Below are 23,219 nucleotides of genomic sequence, written 5' to 3'. Positions count from 1 at the left end.
AAGATGGTTTCTGCCCCAAACAGCTTACAATCAAAATATGAGACACGGGACAACAGATGGATACAGATGACAGGACTACAAAGGAAAAATGAGACACTATTGGTCAGCATGATAGGCAGAGGTATAACTGTTAAGTTTTTCATAGACATCGCAGAAGAGGATTTCAAAGAAGAGGATTTTGAAGGAGCATAATCAGGTAGCTTTGTGGATATTTAGGAGAGCTCCTCCCAAGCGTGTGGAGCAGCATGGGAAATAATCACTATGGTGCTTCTTTGAAAATTTTACAAGTGGGTGATGGTGGTGGCTTCATTGGCTGATCAGAGGTGGGAGTCAACAGCTTGAGAATGAATGAGAGATGATAGAGGATGGGACTTGAAAGTGAAGACAGGCAACTTAGGTTTGTGACAGAGAAGGTGGGGAAGCCAATGGAGGGATTAAGAGAGAGGGATAATGTGATCAAACCAACAGTCTAGGAAAATATTTGCAGTAGCATTCTGAATGGATATGAAGGGGAAAGATTGCATTTTTTCAAAGCCAAAGAAAAAGATGTTGCAGTAATTGAGATACATAAGAACTGCCATAGTAGGTCAGACCAATGGTCCATCCATCCCACTATCCTGTCTCTGACAGAGCTCATACTAGAGCTTCTGGGAGGGTGTATAGAACACAGCAAGTGATCCACCCCTGTCTTTCACTCCTGGCTTCTGGAAGTCAAAGATTTAGGGTTCACCCAAGAATGGGATTGCCTCCCTGACTGAAGGGTTAAAATCCATGTGCATTTTATAAAACAACCTGGTACATGGACTGTGCCAGCTCTTTTCCAGACCCAAAGTCCAGAGTTTGGCGAAGAGACCAGAGGCCTAGCAAATAGTGATTAGCTAAGAGAAAGCTGGGGTAAACAGATAACCTTGCTTTGCCAAAATAAGCCTAGTCAGCAAATTGCCAGGTGTTGGAGCTGAGAACTAAATAATTGTGTGTTATTCAGAGTTGCAAATTGAACAAGAATCCCTGTTCCTATTGTGTTAATTTCTTCTGTAGGAATATGTTCTTCCCACAGATCAAACCTTGAGTTTATGAAAGGTTGGCACTTGTCAATATAAGATATGGCATCCTCTCACCTTCCTTTCCCAGGGACCACTGCCTGCTTTAAAACACAAAGGAGACAATCTTTATTGCTGTATACTTTCACTGTTTCTTTGATTTAACCCCTAGCACTGTGCCTGTTGGACAATCAAAGGAGTTGCTTATTCCTATGAACCCCAAATTGAATTCAACATATATATATTTTATACTAATACATTTTATCAAAGTATTAATTAAATGTTAAGTTGCTAACTTGAGATCATGGGCAGAGACATTATGTAACCTGTTAACCATTAGCTAATGTGCTATCTTGTCTTGCTGCAAAACCTATCCCGGGGTGTGGAACTGCCTACCCCATCACTTTCCCCAGCCCATGGAAAATCCATATATTCTATTGTAATCAATTGATTGACAGTGTCTCTGAGCCTAATAAGCAAGGTGACACTCCACCAGCGCTGTGTGTAATAAACTCCTATGCTTGACCTCTACACGGTGTGGATTTATGTTCCTTCACTGACCATCTTTTCTAATAGTCAATGATGGACGTATCCTCCATGAACCAAGTTGTACCTTTGTCCTTCATTACATCCCATGTCAATGAGTTCCACAGATTAAATTGTGCAGTATGTGGAAAAAGTACTTCCTCTTGTTTTTATTAAACCTATTAATTTCATTGGGATGCCCCTGGTTTTTGTATAGCATTATTGATTTTACAGACTTCTATTATATCCCCCCTTAGCCCTAATAATTTTAGTCAGTATTCACACAGTACACACTATTGTCATAATTTTAGTGTAAGGAATTCCTTGTAAGGTGTCATTTGAAAACTCATAATTTGCTGGTCAGTATTGTCCTTATAAAATGTGTGACAACACTATATGTGAGTTTATAACATTCCCTTGTATGGTGTTAACAACACATGAACCAAATCCCATAGTTCTGCCAAAGCAGAAGTTGGCAAACAGGTCTTCTCCTAAACAAACGAATGTGTGCTTGCCTTAATTTGTATTTAAGCAGCAAACAGACTAATCAACCAGGAAGGGAAACAAAGGAAGCTCAAACAGGTGGAAAAAATAACTGGAAACATCCTTCCACACAGACTCTTTGTCTCCTAGTTCCCAGCTGGAAATGTTTTTCAAAGGAGGGATTGAACTAAAAAAAAGGAGGGGCAAACACCTCTGCCCCCTCTGCCCATGTTTTTCTCTGCACCTCAGAAGACAAAAGGAAAAAGCCACTTGACTTTGCGGGGACAAGTTCTGACCTGAAAGTTTGGTAAGTAATCTCCTGGTGCATGTGGTGAGACAGTTTCCTTTGCAACTAGGATAGTTTCTTAAGTAGACACTAAAAAGCGTTTTATATTTACTTTTCTTGTAACCGTTTCTGATTTTTATGCTTCATTACATGTACTCACTTAAATCTATCTCTTTGTAATGAATAAACTTGTTTTATTGTTTTTTCTAATCCAATGTGTTTAAATTGAAGTGTCTTGGTAATGCTATTTAAGATAATAGACTGGATTATTAGACTGATATATAAGATATAGACATATAAGATAACAGACTGGCATATATTCCCTTCAAGGAATACTGTACATAAAATATTTGTACTGTCTAGGAGAGGACTGGGCAGTAGAGGACATACATTTCTGGGAGAAAATCTGGGACTGGAAGTCTGTTGGGGTTACCCTACAGTATAACCAAGGTTGGTGGGAGCCAGGGTGTAACTGGCAGGCTTCAATTACACACAGACACTTAGGGTGTGGCTTACATGCTGGAAGGCTGTTTTTGAGCGGCTAAATCAGCTAAACATTGTAAGGTACCCAAGGTTGCAATGTAATGATGGCACTGCCCCCCACTGGTCTGAATTGTACCTGGTATGTCACACCTTCCTTTTTAAGGGCTTTGTGATCTCTGGATGATGTAAGAGCTAAGTATTTATTATTAATTATAACAAGCAAAATGAAGAAGAATAAATAATTGGCCTTGGATGATTGCTTATGGATGAGCCAGTGTCATTTCATATATAATTGATTTATGTTCTACATCACACTTTGGGCTATTGGCTCATAATCACAAAAGTCAGGCTCATAATTAATAATGTTAATCTTCAAGCACTGATTTTATTATTTTTGTTTGGTTGTTTCTAAAGAGCTTATCTGACAGATCTGAGAAGTTGTATGTGTGGTGTGTGTGTGTGTGTGTTTTTTTTTTAAGATAGTGGCTTTTATTTGGGATTTAAAGAATTGGAAATATAAAAATACTTTAGTAATGGATATAATTAATACTGAAAATAACAAATGTAATAAGAAAAGAAGGTAAAACATTAACTGACACCGTTTCCCCCCCGCCTCCCCCAGTTTATGGTAATTTTATATAGTGGATCTGCTTCTCCATACCGTTATTGTAGTTCTTTGCTGGTATAATTTAGCTGAATTATGCTTTTTCCTTTTCCCCTTTTTATCCTGTTTGCTCTTCTCCATGTTCTGTATTTTTAAACTCAGTGTTTCTTTGCTATTTCCTCTTATCTTATTTTCTGATCTCTCCAAAATACTTTAAAAATTTATTTTGAGGGAGTATGTTTTCAGAACAATGGTCATAGAATCATAGAAGATTAGGATTGGAAGAGATCTCAGGAGGTCATCTAGTCCAACCCCCTGCTCAAAGCAGGACCAACCCCAAGTAAATCATCCCAGTCAGGGCTCTGTCAAGCAGAGTCTTAAAAACCCTCCAAGGATGGAGATTCTATCATCTCCCTAGGTAACCCATTCCAGTGCTTCCTCTTAGTGAAATAGTTTTTCCTAATATCATACCGAGACCTTCCCCACTGCAACTTGACAACATTGCTCCTTGTTCTGTCATCTGCCACCACTGAGAACAGCCTAGCTCCATCCTCTGTGGAACCCCCCTTCAGATAGTTGAAGGCTGCTATCAAATCCCCCCTCACTCTTCTCTTCTGCAGAGTAAATAAGCCCAGTTCCCTCAGCCTCTCCTCATAAGTCATGTGCCCCAGCCCCCTAATCATTTTCATTGCCCTCTGCTGGACTCTCTCCAATTTGTCCATATTCTTTCTGTAGCGGGTGGGGGGAACGGGGGCCAAAACTGGATGCAATACTCCAGATGTGGCCTCACCAGTGCCGAATAGAGGGGAATAATCACTTCCCTCAATCTGCTGGCAATGCTCCTACTAATGCAGCCCAATATGCTGTTAGCCTTCTTAGCAACAGGGGCACACTGTTGACTCATATCCAGCCTCTTGTCCACTGTAATCCCTGTAGAGATTATGGAAGAGGGAGACATGCATCAGGGCCCTAATTGTACCCTGGGTGATCACTACTTCCCACCACCCAACACAGATGTAATGAGGTTAAGTGGTGTCTGCATAAGAGAAACTAAAACAAATAATTATTCCTCAAGAAAGGTTTTAATGATTTATGGATATAAAAACAACACAGACAGAATAAGAAAAGGAAGATTAAAGACCAGCACTGAATAAGATCAATATAAATGACAGGTTATGCTGAAGACAGCAACTTGCAAAGCTATTATCACTCATTAACTATTAACTTTATGTGCACTGTGTCCGTTCCCAGTAAGCACAAGAACATATGCAGTTATTATATATTGATTAACTTTTTACTACTACCATTCCTAAACAGTTTTCTACTATTAAACTTTTTACTAATATCCTTAACCCTATAGTATCGATACAGATCAACCGCTCGAGCAACCAAACTTCTTTACTCCATAACCTTACCCTGCATTTATCCAAGAATACATTACCCTTCAGTTGACTGCTTTCTGCACTGGCTAGGCACAGATAGCCGCTGAAGTGCAAGTCTCTTTGGTTCAGGGTGTGTGTGTGAGCCCAATCAAGGAGAGATCTCTTTTAGGTCAACACACACACAGACACACACCCCTGTGTCTTTGCACCTCTTTATACATTATTTGTTGGCCGTGTCCAAAGCAGGTCAACCAATTAAGGTGGCCAAATGTCTTAGTGTGGTATTTTGCAGTAGTTTTGATCTTATGAGCTGGGCACAGGTGCACAGTTCATCTTTTCTTTATGCAGCCTGTTGTCCTAATTGTGGTCAATTTGCTAGACTCAAAAACATTTGAGTCAGCATAAAGAAGTATCTGGTTGCAGTGCATAGTAACCACAAGTCCGTATCTAATTTCACAGAGCTTCTTTTTTGCTTAATCTTAGTCTATAAAGCTTCCTAGTTAGATTTTGCTTATGCTTGCAGGATTTTATTGAGCTCACTCTTTGCAGCTCCCGGAACTTTGTGGCCTAACACTGCTTGACAAGACTTACGCTTACAGAGAGGTCTACCATTAGGCCTAACATTGATAATGCTTATACAATACTTATGACATTAATCACAATCCCCAGGTCCTTTTCTGCAGAATTGCCACTTAGCCAGTCGGTCCCCAGCCTGTAGCAGTGCATGGGATTCTTCCATCCCAAGTGCAAGACTCTGCACTTTTCCTTGGTGAACCTCCTCATATTTCTTTTGGCCCAATCCTCTAATTTGTCTAAGTCACTCTGGACACTATTCCTACCCTCCAGTGTATCTACCTCTTCCCCCCAGTTTAGCATCATCCGCAAACTTGCTGAGGGTGCAATCCATCCCATCATCCAGATCGTTAATGAAGATGTTGAACAAAACTGGCCCCAAGACCGACCCCTCGGTTTGATACTCGCTGCCAACTGGACATTGAGCCATTGATCACGAGCCATTGAGCCCGACAATCTAGCCAGCTTTCTATCCACCTTTATAGTCCATTCATCCAATCCATACTTCTTTAACTTGCTGGCAAGAATACTGTGGGAGACCGTATCTCAAGCTTTGCTAAAGTCAAGGTATATCATGTCCACTGCTTCCCCCATATCCACAGAGCCAGTTGCCTCATCATAGAAGGCAATCAGGTTGGTGAGGCATTATTTGCCCTTGGTGAATCCATTTTGTCTGTTCCCGATCACCTTCCTCTCTTCCAAGTGCTTCAAAATGGATTTCTTGAGGACCTGCTCCATGATTTCTCCAGGGAATGAGGTGAGGCTGACCGGTCTGTAGTTTCCCTGTTTCTCCTTGTTTCCTTTTTAAAAGATGGGCATTATATATATCTGAGCATTATATTTGCCTTTTTCCAATTGTCCGGGACCTCCCCTGATCTCCACGAGTTTTCAAAGATAATGGCCAATGGCTCTGCAATCACATCAGCCAACTCCCTCAGCACCCTCGGATTCATTGCATCTGGCCCCATGGACTTGTGCAAGTCCATCTTTTCTAAATAATCCTTAACCTGTTATTACACCATTGGGGGCTGCTCACCTCCTCCCCATACTGTGCTGCCCAGTGCAGCAGTCTGGGGGCTGACCTTGTCCTATATTTTAGCTAGGCAATCCCCCTTAGTGTCAAGGGGAATCCCGCATTCAATTGTATTACAAAGCTCTGGGCTGAAAATTTACCCTAATGCCTTAAAAACAGCCCTTTGCCTCCACTTTTTCCCTATTTCTGGGGAGGAGTGTGGAGCTTGAGTACAAACAGGATTTAAGATCTTTAAACCGATGTTTAAAAGCATTTTGAAAACCTGCTGGGAAGGTGGTTGCAGAAACATTGCAAAATTTTGTAATCACCAAGGCTTTGGCTGTGGTTCTGTTTCTAAATTAAACATTTTTTTTTTCTTTTTCCTTTTCATTTCCCAGGGCTAGCCTATGGATTTTTAGGGTGTGAGGTTAACAAAAAACTCAAATGTATTGTTTAATTCATTGTGTTTATGCCACATTTATATGTACTACACCTATACCAGCTGTTCCCAAGAAGGTAATATTTTGCGTGTTGCTGGGCTTGCTGTGTTGCCTCAGTGTAACTCCATTGATTTTAGCACCCAGACGCAGGGCCGGCTCCAGGCACTAGCTGAGCAAGCAGGTGCTTGGGGCGGCCAAGGGGAAGGGGCGGCATGTCGGGCTCTTCGGCAGCAAATCGGTGGAGGGTCCCTGTCCCTCTCAGAGGGAAGGACCAGCCGCCGAATTGCCGCCGAAGAAGAAAGCAAGCGCGTTGGAGCTGCCGCTGATCGTGATCGCGGCTTTTTTCTTTTCCGCCACTTGGGGCGGCAAAAACCCTGGAGCCAGCCCTGCCCAGACGTCTCTAAATTTGTTCAGGGCAGGGCTGGCATAAGGGCAGCCTGAGTATCAGGGAGTTAGTTGCCCCAGCGCTGGGGCACCCAATAGAATTTGAGCATAGCAGAGAGTCTGAGCTAGAATGTAATAAGTGTTGAAGAATGGAAAGAGAATAACAAACAACTTACAATTTATATAGTATCTTCCATCTGAGGTCCTCAAAGCATACAATAAACAAACAATTAAACCACATAACATCTTTGTGAAATTGTTTCTGTTCTCTACATTTTAAAGATGGGTAAAGCTGATGTAGAGAGAGGTTAAGTAACTTCAACAAGGAAGCTTGTGGCAGAACCAGGAACAGAATTCTGAGCCCCATCTTTGACCCTTAGGATCACTGCCCCAGTAAGAAAACAAAGAGAAGGCAAAAGGTGGGAGTGAGACTCAAGCCCAGTGGAATGCCAAAGATTATCTTCTTGGTATAGAAAAATAGGGACAGTAGGGGGGGAAAATGGAGGGTACAGATGAATATGGATTTCAGCTCCGCCGTCTGCACTCCCTTTCCTCAGACTTGAGTTAAGACACTGTTGGTGTTTATGAAACAGATCCTGGTTTTTTAATATCTGAAAAAGCTTCTTTAAAGAGGATGTTTAATTAGACAAGAGAAGGGTCGTAAACACGTAGAGTCCACATTGCTCATATTGCCCACAAAGAGTCTGTTAATTGTAGGCAAAATTTGAGTCTTAGCTGCCACCCAGTTGCTCATGCTAGACTGATCTTCTCCCCTTATTAGCAAGCCTCTTCCCCTGTATTTTATTTCACTGCAGATAGTCAAAGTTATACACTAGGCTAGAAAACAACTTTAGAGCAGAACCTGTAAACAAGGTGTCTCTGTGTTTGAACACGGAGTCAGCTATTATTGAGTGCTTTCTTTAGCTGTCTGTTCTACTGTCTGGTACTTAATGTCCAGTTAGAACAATCCAGTATATGTATTTCTCTTAAATCTCAAAGGGCATATAGCCCACATCTGCTTTTCCTATTCTATATTCTCTGGTTTCCCAAATTCCACAGGGTATAAATTATTCTTCCTATTTGACCACTCAGAGATGCCTTTTTTTTTTTATTGAAACACTGACCTGCTTCTTTCATAAATATCTGATCCAGGGGAGATGGGTGAGAGTTTGAGCCTTTGAAGAGACAGACAAGCCAGGTAGCAGCTAAACCAAGGCATTTCTGTGTGATGATGATTTATTACTAATGCAGGTGGAAAGTGTGCAGACACGACTAAGGAATATGCAGATTCTACTATGGAATATCATTTATTGTTAAATTATATGGTATCTCTCCTAAGAGACTTATGAAATCCTCCATACATTGATCCATTGCATTTTTACCCTGCAAAAGCAAAATCCAACTCATCACAAACGGTTTTTTTACTGCCATTTTTGAGCAGCCCCCACAACAGACTTTTACACTATAATTCTATCTTTAATTAAACTAGTTTTTATGTTTCTTGCTGTTACCTTCTGTCAAAACATTTGTAATGCCAGCTTTCAACTAGTATACTATAAGTTTGGTTGCTCTGCTGAACTCATCTAGTGCATTAAATTCTTTTTTTTTTTTTTTTTTGGAAGATGACAGAAGATCAAACAACATTATATGTCAGTAAAAAAGGTGAATTATAATGATTACAAAATAGCTTTGTTTGCATTTGTTCTTTGGACTTCATCAGTTAGATTATTCTCTCTTCTGCCATCTGTTCTGTTTGCACTGCTATGGAAAGAAAAATGATCATGCAGAACCTATCCATTTCCCTAGAGCCCTTTTTTATGTGATTGACAAAAGGGAGGTTATGTAGTGTACTTATGCAGTGAATGACATTTATGGATAAAGTGTATTGATGTAAATACTCTAACTCCTAAAACAGCTATTATCTAACAGTCTTTGTTTCTCAGGATAGTTTCTACTGGAGTTTTTATTTTATGTGCCCAAAGAAAGACTATGAATTTTAAGATGTCATGTAAAGAATAAGGGCTAGATGCACAAAAAGATTTAGGCACATAGGTCCAAAATGTAGGTAATCAAAACTCCCGTCTAACCCTAAGGCACCAAAAGGTCCCTAGGCACCTATGTTGCCACTGGTGGGCATGTGCAAAGCTGACTAAGTTTTGATGCTGCCAAGCAGTTCAGTGTCTAACTGGTGCCTATGCCACAGCAGGACCCTCAAACTAGGCATTCCCCCATCTAGCTCTATTGCAGGGCCCAATCAGGTAGCCATGCTCAGAGACCATCTGCCAGACTGGGCCTGGCACAAAAATCCTTCACCCTTATACTCAGTAGCCCAAAATATTATTGGAGTCCCAGGTTCAAATCCCCATGCTACCTGATTCATAGCTGGCACTTGAACTCAGGTTTTTCAATTTCCCAGGCAAGTGCCCTAACCACTGGGTTATCAGGTACTCTAGGTTGGACCTTTCTTAATCTCTTCTGTTGGAGCTGTTCTACTCTGGCCAAATGATTATTTGCATATTTTATACAAAGAGTGAGTGATCATGGCAGTCATCTGGGAAACCTATCTTCAAGTCCCTGCTTGAATTACTATTTAAGTACATATTTCTAAAAAGTGGAACATCTTCAGCAGGAGAGATTGAGAGAGCTCCCTTCCCTCTGGAATGTCAGATAACTCAGTGGGTAGGACACTCAGCTGGGATGGGGAGATCCTAAATTCAAGTCCCTGCTTTGAATCAGGTAGAGTGGAATTTGAACCTGAGTCTCCCATAGCCTAGGTCAGTGGTGGGCTGCATGCGGTCCATCTGGGTAATCTGCTGATGGGCTGCGAGACATTTTGTTTACATTGACCATCCACAGGCATGGATCCCCCGCAGTGCGCAGTGGCTGTGGTTCACCATTCCTGGCAAATGGGAGTTGCAGGAAGTGGCGCGGGCCGCAGGGACGTGCTGGCCACCGCTTTCTGCAGCTCCCATTGGCCGGGAACGGTGAACCGCAGCTGTGTGGGGAGGGAGGGCTGTGCCTGCAGACGGTCAACATAAATGAAATGTCTCATGGCCCGCCAGCAGATTACCCTGATGGGCCGCAGGTTGCCCACAACTGGCCTAGGTGAGTGTTAAAATCTACAGGCTATGAAAAATACCAACACCACTGGTCCAGAGTTAAGCACCTAATTATTTCTGAGGGGCAGGATTTAGGCAACACCCATTTTCTAGTGGTTATCTTAGGAGAGCCTTCCTCCCTGCTCAACACAGTGGCTTTTATCAATCTCATTCTTAGGGTATGTCTACACTACGAAATTAGGTCGAATTAATAGAAGCCGGTTTTATAGAAATCGGTTGTATACAGCCGATTGTGTGTGTCCCCACATAAAATGCTCTAAGTGCTCTAGTTGGCAGACCGCGTCCACAGTACCGAGGCTAGCGTCGACTTCCGGAGCATTGCACTATGGGTAGCTATCCCACAGTTCCCGCAGTCTCCGCTGCCCATTGGAATTCTGGGTTGAGATCCCAATGCCCGAGTGATGCAAAACAGTGTCGCTGGAGGTTCTGGGTACATGTCGTCAGGCCCCTCCCCCTCCGTCAGAGCAACGGCAGACAATAGATTCGCGCCTTTTTACCTGGGTTACCTGTGCAGACAACATACCACGCCAAGCATGGAGCCCGCTCAGCTCAGCTCACTGTCACCATATGTCCTCTGGGTGCCGGCAGACGTGGGACTGCATTGCTACACAGCAGCAGCAGCTAACTGCCTTTTGGCGATAGACGGTGCAGCATGACTGATAGCCTTCATCGGCGATCTGGGTGCTGGCAGCTGTGGGGCTGGCAGCCGTAGGGCTGCATTGCACCAGCCCCTTGCCTTTTGCCTTTTGGCAGTAGATGGTGTATTACGACTGGTAACCATCCTATTACAAGTTGGATCATCGCACATTAGCAGAGTCTTCCCTGAGCAGCAGATCGTGCAATAGGCCTGAAGGCCATCATTATCATACAGGAAAAATGTGGCTATCAGTCTTAGTACACTAACTGCCAAGCGCCCAGTATTTGCTGCCAAGCACCCAGAAGATGCCGAGGGCTATCAGTCATGCTGCACCGTCGTCTTAAGATGTAAAAAATAGATTTGTTCTGTATTCATTTACTTCCCCCTCCCTCCGTCAAATCAACGGCCTGCTAAACCCAGGGTTTTCAGTTTAATCTTTGGGGGGACCATTCTGTGTGACAGTTGTTTGTGTTTCTCCCTGATGCACAGCCACCTTTCTTGATTTTAATTCCCTGTACCTGTACGTCATGTCGTCACTCGGCCTGCCCTCCCTCCCTCCTTCCCCTGGTCCGTCAAATACTAGTTTCGCGCCTTTTTTCAGACCAGGTGCCATAGCTAGCACTGGGATCATGGAGCCCGCTCAGATCACCGTGGCAATTATGAGCACTATGAACACCACGCGCATTGTCCTGGAGTATATGCAGAGCCAGGACATGCCAAGGCGAAACCCGGACCAGCCGAGGAGGCGATTGCAGCGCGGTGAAGAGAGTGATGAGGAAATTGACATGGACATAGACCTCTCACAAGGCACAGGCCCCAGCAATGTGGAAATCATGGTGTTACTGGGGCAGGTTCATGCCGTGGAACGCTGATTCTGGGCACGGGAAACAAGCACAGACTGGTGGGACCGCATCGTGCTGCAGGTGTGGGACGATTCCCAGTGGCTGCGAAACTTTCGCATGCGTAAGGGCACTTTCATGGAACTTTGTGACTTGCTTTCCCCTGCTCTGAAGCGCCAGAATACCAGGATGAGAGCAGCCCTCACAGTTGAGAAGCGAGTGGCGATAGCCCTGTGGAAGCTTGCAACGCCAGACAGCTACCGGTCAGTCGGGAATCAATTTGGAGTGGGCAAATCTACTGTGGGGGCTGCTGTGATCCAAGTTGCCAGGGCAATGAAAGACCTGGTGATATCAAGGGTAGTGACTCTGGGCAACGTGCAGGCAATAGTGGATGGTTTTGCTGAAATGGGATTCCCAAACTGTGGTGGGGCCATAGACGGAACCCATATCCCTATCTTGGCACCGGAGCACCAAGCCACCGAGTACATAAACCGCAAGGAGTACTTTTCAATGCTGCTGCAAGCCCTGGTGGATCACAAGGGACGTTTCACCAACATCAACGTGGGATGGCCAGGAAAGGTACATGATGCTCGCGTCTTCAGGCACTCTGGTCTGTTTCGAAAGCTGGAGGAAGGGACTTTCTTCCCGGACCAGAAAGTAACCGTTGGGGATGTTGAAATGCCTATCGTGATCCTTGGGGACCCAGCCTACCCCTTAATGCCATGGCTCATGAAGCCGTACACAGGCAGCCTGGACAGGAGTCAGGACCTGTTCAACTACAGGCTGAGCAAGTGCCGAATGGTGGTGGAATGTGCATTTGGACGTTTAAAAGCGCGCTGGCGCAGCTTACTGACTCGCTCAGACCTCAGCGAAAAGAATATCCCTATTGTTATTGCTGCTTGCTGTGCGCTCCACAATATCTGTGAGAGTAAGGGGGAGACATTTATGGCGGGGTGGGAGGTTGAGGCAACTCGCCTGGCCGCTGATTACGCGCAGCCAGACACCAGGGCAGTTAGAGGAGCACAGCAGGGCGCGGTGCGCATCAGAGAAGCTTTGAAAACGAGCTTTGTGACTGGCCAGGCTACGGTGTGAAACTTCTGTTTGTTTCTCCTTGATGAACCCTCTGTCCCCCCCCCACCTGGTTCACTCTACTTCCCTGTAAACCAACCACCCCAACCTCCCCTCCCCACTTTGAGCACCGCTTGCAGAGGCAATAAAGTCATTGTTATTTCACATTCATGCATTCTTTATTAATTCCTCACACAAGTAGGGGGATAATTGCCAAGGTAGCCTGGGATGGGTGGGGGAGGAGGGATGGAAAAGGACACACTGCATTTTAAAACTTTAACTCTTATTGAAGGCCAGCCTTCTGATGCTTGGGCAATCATCTGGGGTGGAGTGACTGGGTGGCCGGAGGCCCCCCCCACCGTGTTCTTGGGGGTCTGGGTGAGGAGGCTATGGAACTTGGGGAGGAGGGCTGTTGGTTACACAGGGGCTGTAGCGGCGGTCTCTGCTCCTGCTGCCTTTCCTGCAGCTCAACCATACGCTGGAGCATATCAGTTTGATGCTCCAGCAGCCGGAGCATCGACTCTTGCCTTCTGTCAGCAAGCTGATGCCACCTATCATCTTCAGCCCGCCACTTGCTCTTTTCATCCCGCGATTCAGCCCGCCACCTCTCCTCTCGTTCATATTGTGCTTTTCTCATGTCCGACATTGACTGCCTCCATGCATTCTGCTGTGCTCTATCATCGTGGGAGGACATCTGGAGCTCCGTGAACATATCGTCCCGCGTCCTCCGTTTTCTCTTTCTAATGTTCACTAGCCTCTGTGAAGGAGAAACATTTGCAGCTGGTGGAGGAGAAGGGAGAGTTCGTTAAAAAAGACACATTTTAGAGAACAATGGGTACACTCTTTCGTTACAAGGTCGCATTTTTCCTCTTATAGTGAGGGCCTGCCGGTTTGGTATGAGAGATCACTCACGCAGTGCCAGGCAACAGATTTCGGCTTGCAGGCAGCCATGGTAACATGTGGGAATGGTTTCAAACAGCAGCGCCCTCATTTCCCATATCAAGGATGAATTGGGTTGGCCATTTAAAATGGGTTTTCAATGTAAAAGGGGGGGCTGCAGTTTCCGGGTTAACATGCAGCACAAACCCAACTAAACCACCCCCCCCACACACACCCAATTCTCTGGGATGAACACTTCACCCCTCCCCCCACCGCGTGGCTAACAGCGGGGAACATTTCTGTTCAGAAGAGCAGGAACGGGCAGCTCTGAATGTCCCCTTAATAAAATCACCCCATTTCAACCAGGTGACCGTGAATGATATTACTCTCCTGAGGATAACAAAGAGAGATAAGGAATGGATGTTGTTTGCATGCCAGCAAACACCGGGTCCATATGCTGCCATGCTTTGTTACGCAATGATTCCAGACTATGTGCTACTGGCCTGGCGTGGTAAAGTGTCCTACCATGGCGGATGGGATAAGGCAGCCCTCCCCAGAAACCTTTTGCAAAGGCTTTGGGAGTACATCAAGGAGAGCTTTCTGGAGATGTCCCTGGAGGATTTCCGCTCCATCCCCATACACGTTAACAGACTTTTCCAGTAGCTGTACTGGCCACGATTGCCAGGGCAAATTATCATTAATCATTAAACACACTTGCTTTTAAACCATGTGTAATATTTACAAAGGTACACTCACCAGAGGTCCCCTGTGTGCCCTCAGGGTCTTGGGTGAGTTCGGGGGTTACTGGTTCCAGGTCCAGGGTGACAAACATATCCTGGCTGTTGGGGAAACCGGTTTCTCTGCTTCCTTGCTGCTGTGAGCTACCTACATTACCTCCATCCTCATCTTCCTCGTTCCCCGAACCCTCTTCCCTGTGTGTTTCTCCATTGACAGAGTCATAGCACATGGTTGGGGTAGTGGTGGCTGTACCCCCTAGAATGGTATGCAGCTCCGCGTAGAAGCGGCAAGTTTGCGGCTCTGCCCTGGACCTTCCGTTTGCTTCTCTGGCTTTGTGGTAGGCTTGCCGTAGCTCCTTAATTTTCACGCGGCACTGCTGTGTGTCCCTGTTATGGCCTCTGTCCTTCATCGCCTTGGAGACCTTTTCTAATACTTTGCCATTTCTTTTACTGCTACGGAGTGCAGCTAGCACTGATTCATCTCCCCATATGGCGAGCAGATCCCGTACCTCCTGTTCGGTCCATGCTGGAGCTCTTTTGCGATCCTGGGACTCCATCACGGTTACCTGTGCTGATGAGCTCTGCGTGGTTACCTGTGCTCTCCACGCTGGGCAAACAGGAAATGAAATTCAAACGTTCGCGGGTCTTTTCCTGTCTACCTGGTCAGTGCATCTGAGTTGAGAGTGCTGTCCAGAGCGGTCACAATGAAGCACTGTGGGATAACTCCCGGAGGCCAATAACATCGAATTCCGCCCACACTACCCCAATTCCGACCCGCAAAGGCCGATTTTATCGCTAATCCGCTCGTCGAAGGTGGTGTAAAGAAACCGGTTTAAAGGGCCCTTTAAGTCGAAAGAAAGGGCTTCGTCGTGTGAACATGTCCAGGTTTAATTCAATTTAACTCTGCTAAAGTCGACCTAAACCCATAGTGTAGACCAGGCCTTAGTGTCTAACTTTCTCCATGTAGTGTATAGGGAGCCTGGGTGCCTAACCTGGGACTATGGAGTCCTCTAGTTGGCAGAGTGACCTAGACTCAGTGTTTCCAAACTGAATGTTAAGTCCCCTGTGTGGATCTAGCCCTAAGACTCTCAGGGACTGACTTTTACCTAACTCTGTGCCCTGTAAGCATCATAGTAAATACAGTACTGGCAACACCGTATTTATAGGATCCAGGTATGCTTTCTTTGAATAACTGATCTCATGCACTTGCTAAAATATTGATCTATTTGATTAAATGATTGCATTCTAAGAACTGTTTTATGCAGTTATGAGCCTGGCTTTCAGACTTTTTGGCTTGCACGTATTCATAAGCTATTTTGCATAAAAACTCACATGTTCATAAATGGTTTTTTTGCACTAATAACTGTATGCATAAGTATTTGATTCTAACATTTACAGTTGGTAAATTCTAACACTTGCATGTTTTAGTTCACAATCCCTCATCTAAAATACTAATCTGGAAACATTGATTTTACATATGAAAATTCTGTCACTTGCATGTGTATCTTACATGTAAATTTACCAACAGTGAATGTAGGTAGATTCTAGCATACAAAAAATGCACATTAAGATGAATAAATCTCATAATTTAGATGACATTGTTAAAGCTCCCACCAGGGCAAGCTTGTCTTACTTTTTAAAAGGACTTAACAACAAAGAGGTTGAGCAAATAACCATCCTCTCACTGTGCTCCACTATATTCTTAAGAACATAAGAATGGCCATACTGGGTCAGAGCAAGGTCCATCTTGCCCAGTATCCTGTCTTCTGAAGCACCTGGAATTGGCCACTGTCAGAGGGAATGAACAGAATAGGTAATCATCAGGTGATCCATCCCCTGTCACTCATTCCCAGCTTCTGGCAAACAGAGGCTAGGGGAACTATCCCTGCCCATCCTGGCCAATAGCCATTGATAGACCATCCTCCATGAACTTCTCTAGTTCTTTTTTGAATTCTGTTACTGTCTTGGCTTTCACAACATCCTCTGGCAATGAGTTCCACAGGTTGACTGTGTGGTGTGTGAAGAAATACTTCCTTTTGTTTATTTAAACCTGCTGCCTATTTAATACTCTTTGACAATATCATAATTTGTGCATTGGTCTTAATGATTTTTCCTCTGTCTCTGTTCTGTATGATTTTCTTTCAGGTCTTTGGAAAGCCCGCAGTACAGTCCCGTTAGTCCTTGACTAATTTTGTACATTTTTTGCATTAATTGTTTCCTGTTGTGCTTTTAGGTCCTATAGAAATTGCCAATTATCTTGAATTGCTCTTTTTTTCTTAGATTCTTTGTCAGTGGGACCTTTAGCTGTTATCTCTGTTTAGTGTGAAATATAACATTTTGCAGTCCACTTCCCTTTTTAAGTTTTTGACTGTTCCTTGTTTGCTAATATGAATTATATTATTTTATGATCACTGACATCTAAGAGGTTGGTGATCAGTTACCTTCAGGGAGACTAAGAGATGTCCACAATCTTGATCTTATTTATTACACAGAGGAAAGAAACTGTTAGTAGAAAGGGAATAAAAAGCCTGTCTCCCACTGAGGAACAAAAATAGAAAATGATGAGGATCTTGGGAGTGAGCAGCATAGTAGAGGTGTTATTTCATTATGATCCAGGTGGATAAGATTGAGAGACTTTTTTGTCATTATATAGTGATCCCTAGAAGCAAATTCTCAAATATCTTTTCTGTCACTAACACAGCTTTCTTCAGCAGTGACAGAAGTCCAAGCCCTGACAGAGCTGGGATTTTCCTCCAAAACTTAAGTGCTTCATTATTGAAACCCTTACAGGACTGGGAGAGAGACTAATTCCTTCCTAAATAGCATTATTAATAATCATTAACACTTAGATCTTATAAGCCAAGGGTCAGATTCAGCTGCTGCTAGAGAACTGGAAGGACAGTGCTGCTGTTTAAATGTCAGTGGAACAGTTTTTAGACTTCTGCCTCTTCTTTCTCTATAATTATTACAAACATGAAAGCACTAGTACCCCTGGGATGAGATCTAGGCACACTTATAATGTTCTGATTGTGTCTTCTGTTACTGAAAGGAAGAGGGGAGATGACCCAGTAGTTAGGGCATTAGCCTTTAACCTGGGAGATGCAGGTTCAGTTCCTTGCTTCACCACAGACTTCCTATGTGACCTTGGTCACTTAGCTGCTCTGTTCCTTACCTGTGAAATAGTATTTTCCTACCCCCAGAGGTGTTGTGAGATTGAATGCATTAGACTGTGAGGCACTCAGATACTTTAGTGACGAGGCCCATAAAAGTTATTCAGACAGTATGTTGTAGCTGCTTTTCTTTTGGTGGTGGAATAGACTTCAGACATTAATAACACTAGTACTGGGGAGGCAGTGGGCTCGACCTGGATCTGGGCACAGCCTCTGTATGTACGACTGTGGCATTCATAGCCTCCAGTGCAGATCTATTAATAGCCCACAGCAAGGGAATGTGTTTGAATAGTTCTCTGTATTCTTACCTTAGACCTCTATCTTCAAGTGGTTATATTCAGCAATCCCCTGTAGTCTGCCAGAATACAGCAAATGGCGCCTGTCTCTCCAGGTTAGGACATCTGACTTTTCCAGTTCTAATGCAGCTCTTCAGCCCTTAACTTGTGAACCTGGACACTACCTTCTCCTGAAGCAGTATTTACACTCCAAACCTAGTGAGCCTTGGCAGCCTATCTATATCCAGAATGGCTTTACCAATCCCAAATCCAAATTAAACTATGCCCTTTGCACTGGTATCTTTGTTTGCTATGATGCTCTGTGGCAGATAAACATTCTGTTGCACCAAAATAATTTCACTAGAGGTAGAAGGAATAGATACTGCAGCTGTGCTTGATCGTCTTAATGCTGTTCTCACTTCTGGGCCTGTTACTCTAGGAATAGCTAATATTTACTCCATCCTGACTCTTGTAGTGCTTTTCTGGGAGCTGGATATCCTATTTTCAGTTGAGAGGTTTACATTCCCTCATTTTATTTTCTGCTCTCCCTCCTGTTTCCCTGAATGTGTCATTGGGTTATGGATCTGAGGCTTAAGAGGATCCTTTCACTCCATACATAGTGCTATCTTAAGCCATTTCCATCTTTTACTTCATTAATTTCTCTTGTTCACACAGACATTAAAACTATTTTGAAAAGCTGCAAATGCCAACTCTCAACTCCACCTTAACAAAAAAGAATAGAAGCACATTAAAAGTTGTTCCTTTCACTAGCATATGATGATTATTGTAGATACTGAATACTAATTTTTCCCCAGTTTGGCAGCAAATTTATTTCTCTTACCTCAAGAAAAAGAGAGAATCTGTTCTGCTTTCTACTCTAACCCACTTGCACTATGTGCAATAATCTTGGCTTTGCAACAAAATACTTTGGCTTTGCAACAAAATACTTCGCAGTACAAAATAAAATGAGTTGAGTAAATTGAAGAACCTGGTCTCAAAATTGATGTATGCTTTCAGCAAATGAAGCTTAGTTGTTATGGTAGTTGGTAAATTTTAGAAGCTTGAGAACTTTTGGAAGAAAACTTGGAGACTACATTTGTTGACTAGTTTAAAAATGGGCCTGAGGTGTATTTGAGTAGTGTTGCTTTTCTGTCTTACGATAGTATATTCCAGAACCACTATCATATATTCAGGAAATGCTCTTTGCATCAGTACATAATTACATACAAACTGTTTCCATGGACTGATAATCACAGCTATCACAAGAGACAGGATGCATGGGATTCTTGTTATGAAATATGAATACTTGTGAACAACATGGCAGTTTCCCAGGGATTAAAGCTTTTCAAGGTTTGTTCTGAAGTTCTGATGATAGATGCCATTTAAATACATCATCTTAAGTCTCTAAAGGCTCACAAACCAATTTAGTTTAATTAAATCTCCCTGAATTACAGCTAAGATTCTTCTCCCTAAAATGAACTTTAAATGAAATGGCATGCCTTACTCTTCCATCCATATAAAAATGGCATTCTATTCCACACTTGCAATAAAGAAAGAATGAATAAATATGTAACTTTTGGTGTGTTTCTTTGAAACTTCTTACATTAACATTTGACAGAGCACATTCAATCCTTGTTAAAATCTTGTTCCCTCTTGAAGTATCTGTACTGATCTCTAAACAAAGATGTATTGCCACTGTCAGCCAAATCTGTATCAACACTGCATATGTTCTGTGTGTACAACAGATGCCCTGGACAAGACTGTTTAAGCTAACTGTAAAGCATAATATGGATGTGCAAATCCTATAAAATGCTGCCTTGTCTGTACTGTATGTTAATCAGTATTGTATACTGGCGCAACTTATTTATGAATTTAAGGCAAGATTTCCAATAGGTGCCTAAAGCTAGGCTCGTAAATTCTTATTTGAGCACCTAAAATAAATGAATTGATTTTTCAAAAGTATTGAGCACCAAGCTATTCCCAATTTGAACATCAGGCAACACAAATTGGATCATAATATGGATTTAGGAGACTAAATTTAGGAACCAATTTTTGAAAATCTTGACCCTAAATTTCTATATAAGGAATCATCATATATCAGCTTTTATTGTAGTAACCCTCTCCTCTCCCCCCCACCAAAACCATACCTATGAGAGCTGAGCATCTTTTGAAATTCAGAACACTTACACTGTTTAGGTGTATTTAGTTTAGCAGGAGGAGCCTAGCTTCACGTGTTCAAACTTGCAAATTTTGGCTTTAGTTTTTGTTGAAATTGTAGTCCTACAGTATGTATGATGTACTGTAGCTGTTGCAGAGAAGAGGAAGGTTATGTTATAGTGGTGGTTTGGTGTACTTCCACAGGAAGCACTCGGTATGGGTTATCAGCTCTCTGAGTAAGTGGAGATAAAATTCTTTTAATTAGCCATTCTGATTATTGTTTTAAGTGGAATATATCAGAAATTACTTCAGTTAAAATAAAATCTATTTAATAAAATGTAGGGAAGGAGAAACCTAGAACATTGAATATAAATTTTAAAATTATAAGAGATAATGTAACTTTTTAAATTGCCTGCTGTGAGACACATTATTTTCCTGAAATGCCTCTTACAGAAGCATCTCCTTCAAAGTCATCCTTGCATTGAATGAAGAAACAATGCTGCAAAGAGAAAATGGGTATAACTTTGGTATTTTTAATTCTTTTTTTTAAAAAGAGTAATAACTACTGTGGCACATAGCAATTCTTGGGCATTAATGACCAGCTGGGTTAACAATCCTACACTTCCAAGGTAATCACTTCTCCTATCTAGTCATTAATCTCCTAGAAATATTCAGTTATCCCAGACCTAGTTCTTATTGCTGAAATAAAATGTGAGTATCAAGGAATAGCAGAAACCACCATGTTATAGGCAAGATCTAAGCTAAAGTATAAAGATTGAGAAAATAGAGTACAGTATATGTGATAAATGGGCTGGAATATAAAATACAATTGGGAGCAAATAATTAAAAGAATAAAAACATATGGTGAGTACCACATATTGTAGTAGAGGAAATGACTAGTGAGTAGTATTCAGGCTGGACATATCAAAATTGTTCATCTAAAAAAGATAATAGGAATTAAAAAACAAAAAAGCATAAATATTATTACAGTTGGAAGTTTAATCCTAAATGTGGGTATACACCCTGGGGCAGGTCTTCGTGTGGTATAAATAGGTGTAGCTCCATTGACTTCAGCGGAGCTATGACCATGTTCACTAGCTAAGGATCTAGCCTAAAACATTTGTGAGAGGAATCTGTTGGAGGGGGGGAACCTAAGGAATGATAGCTTTTTCTACCTTCTGGGCCAGCTTCAAAGGGGTCTCAGTCTGGTTTCCATTCCAATCAAATAATTATTTTAAAAGGTGCCCAAGTTACTTAGACATTTTTAGCCACAGAATAGGAACTTTCTTGTTCTGACTTTTTCCCTTCAAGATCACTTGTACTCTGAAAAGTGCAAAGCAGTTGAATTAAGAGTTTCTATGTTTATTATGTATCAGAGGGGTAGCCGTGTTAGTCTGGATCTGTAAAAAGCAACAGAGTCCCATGGCACCTTATGCTCCAATACATCTGTTAGTCTATAAGTTTTCGTGGGTGAATAGCCACTTTAAAGTAGGTATTCACCCACAAAAACTTATGCTCCAATACATTTGTTAGCCTATAAGGTGCCACGGGACTCTTTGTATGTTTGTTCTCTCTCAGGGATTTCCACAGTGTATGTGCTCAGTTTATAAACAAAATGTTTTTTCCAACTGCCAGCCTTGCAACTCCACTTGGGATGTGAGAGTTGAGTTCCATTTCTTTAAGGCTTGTGCATCATGATCAGCTACAAAGATTCTGTGGGTCAAATTTTACCCTTCTCTTGCACCTAAACAAACCCATTATCTCTGAACAAGAGGCCAAATTTGTCCCAGGAACTGGAAGTTAAGAGTTCTGTTGATCACTCTAGAGTAGAATTCAACTCTTAGTCTCAGTCCTGCATTGTGCTAATTGTTGTTGGTGGATGATCCTCTTCTAGTGGTAGACAAGACAACCTATTGCTTATGTCTCGCTTAGAGGTTGCAACTTTTTCTTTCTACCATGGAGACCTTGGCATCTTGGTCTGGATCCACAAAGAGACTCAGGCAAAAACCACAGGAACAACGAGATCCCCAAAGCCTGAATTATACACCAAGGCTCCCTGTACAACACATGGGGAGTGATAGGCACCTTAGTGTACAATCCACAAAAGCAAGCATACTAGACAAGGAGCCAGCTAAGCTAGTCAATGGGAGATACTGATGAGAGGGTGTGTCCTAACCTCAGCTCTTCTCTTGGAGATAGGTGCCTCCTTGCAGCCTGGATTTAGGCATCTATCTCTGCTTGTGATCTACAACTGGGAACCCTTCTCCAGGTGGCTTAGGTGATTGTCATTTCTTGTGAGAATGAGTTAGGTGCCTGGCTCACTCAACACAAAATTGGAGGTGAAGGGAAGATTAGCTGGGTGACCTTATAGCTTTGAGCCCAGTTTTTAGCACATTCATCAGGGACATAGGCGATAGAAGTTCAAATCCTTCTTGTCTACCTGAGAGAGAGAGGATTTGAACAGTGGACTCCCAAACCTCTCTCAGGAGAGTGTTATGGGATTTGTAGACGTGGGGCTCCCTCAGGGAATGCCTACACTGCAATTACAAATTTGCAGCTGGCCTGTGCCAGCTGGCTCAGGCTCGTGGGGCTTGGGATAAGGGGCTGTTTAATTGTGATGTAGATTTTCAGGCTCAGGCTGGAGCCTGGGTTCTTGAACCCTGCAAGATGAGAGGGTCCCAGAGCTCAGGCTGCAACCCGAGCCTGAACGTCTACCCCACAATTAAAGAACCCCTTAGACACCATGCCAACTGACTTGGGCTAACTGCAGTGTAGACATACCATTAGTATTTCCTGTTGAAGCTGTTTCACTGTGTATGTATAAATAAATTGTTGTTGGTGGGAGAGAGAGAATAAGTGACTCTGTAGTCCATTGGTTAGGGCACCAATCTAAGAGGTAGGAGATGTGGAGTCCAGTCCCTCTGCTTCAATGACTCTTTATTTATCCAAATGACTTTATTTATCCAGAATGGAGAACAGCTTCAATAACACTTAGTCCTGCCATGAGTGCAGGGGTTTGAACTAGAAGACTGCTTGAGGTCCCTTCCAGTACTATGATTCTGTGATTCAACAGCAGAGACTGAGGGAGCCCCTCATCAGAATAGGTGCCAACTCTGCGGGTGCTCC

The sequence above is a fragment of the Malaclemys terrapin genome, chromosome 6 (genome assembly GCF_027887155.1).
Source record: "Malaclemys terrapin pileata isolate rMalTer1 chromosome 6, rMalTer1.hap1, whole genome shotgun sequence".
NCBI classification, from domain to species: domain Eukaryota; kingdom Metazoa; phylum Chordata; order Testudines; family Emydidae; genus Malaclemys; species Malaclemys terrapin.
This window is presented reverse-complemented; position numbering follows the sequence as displayed.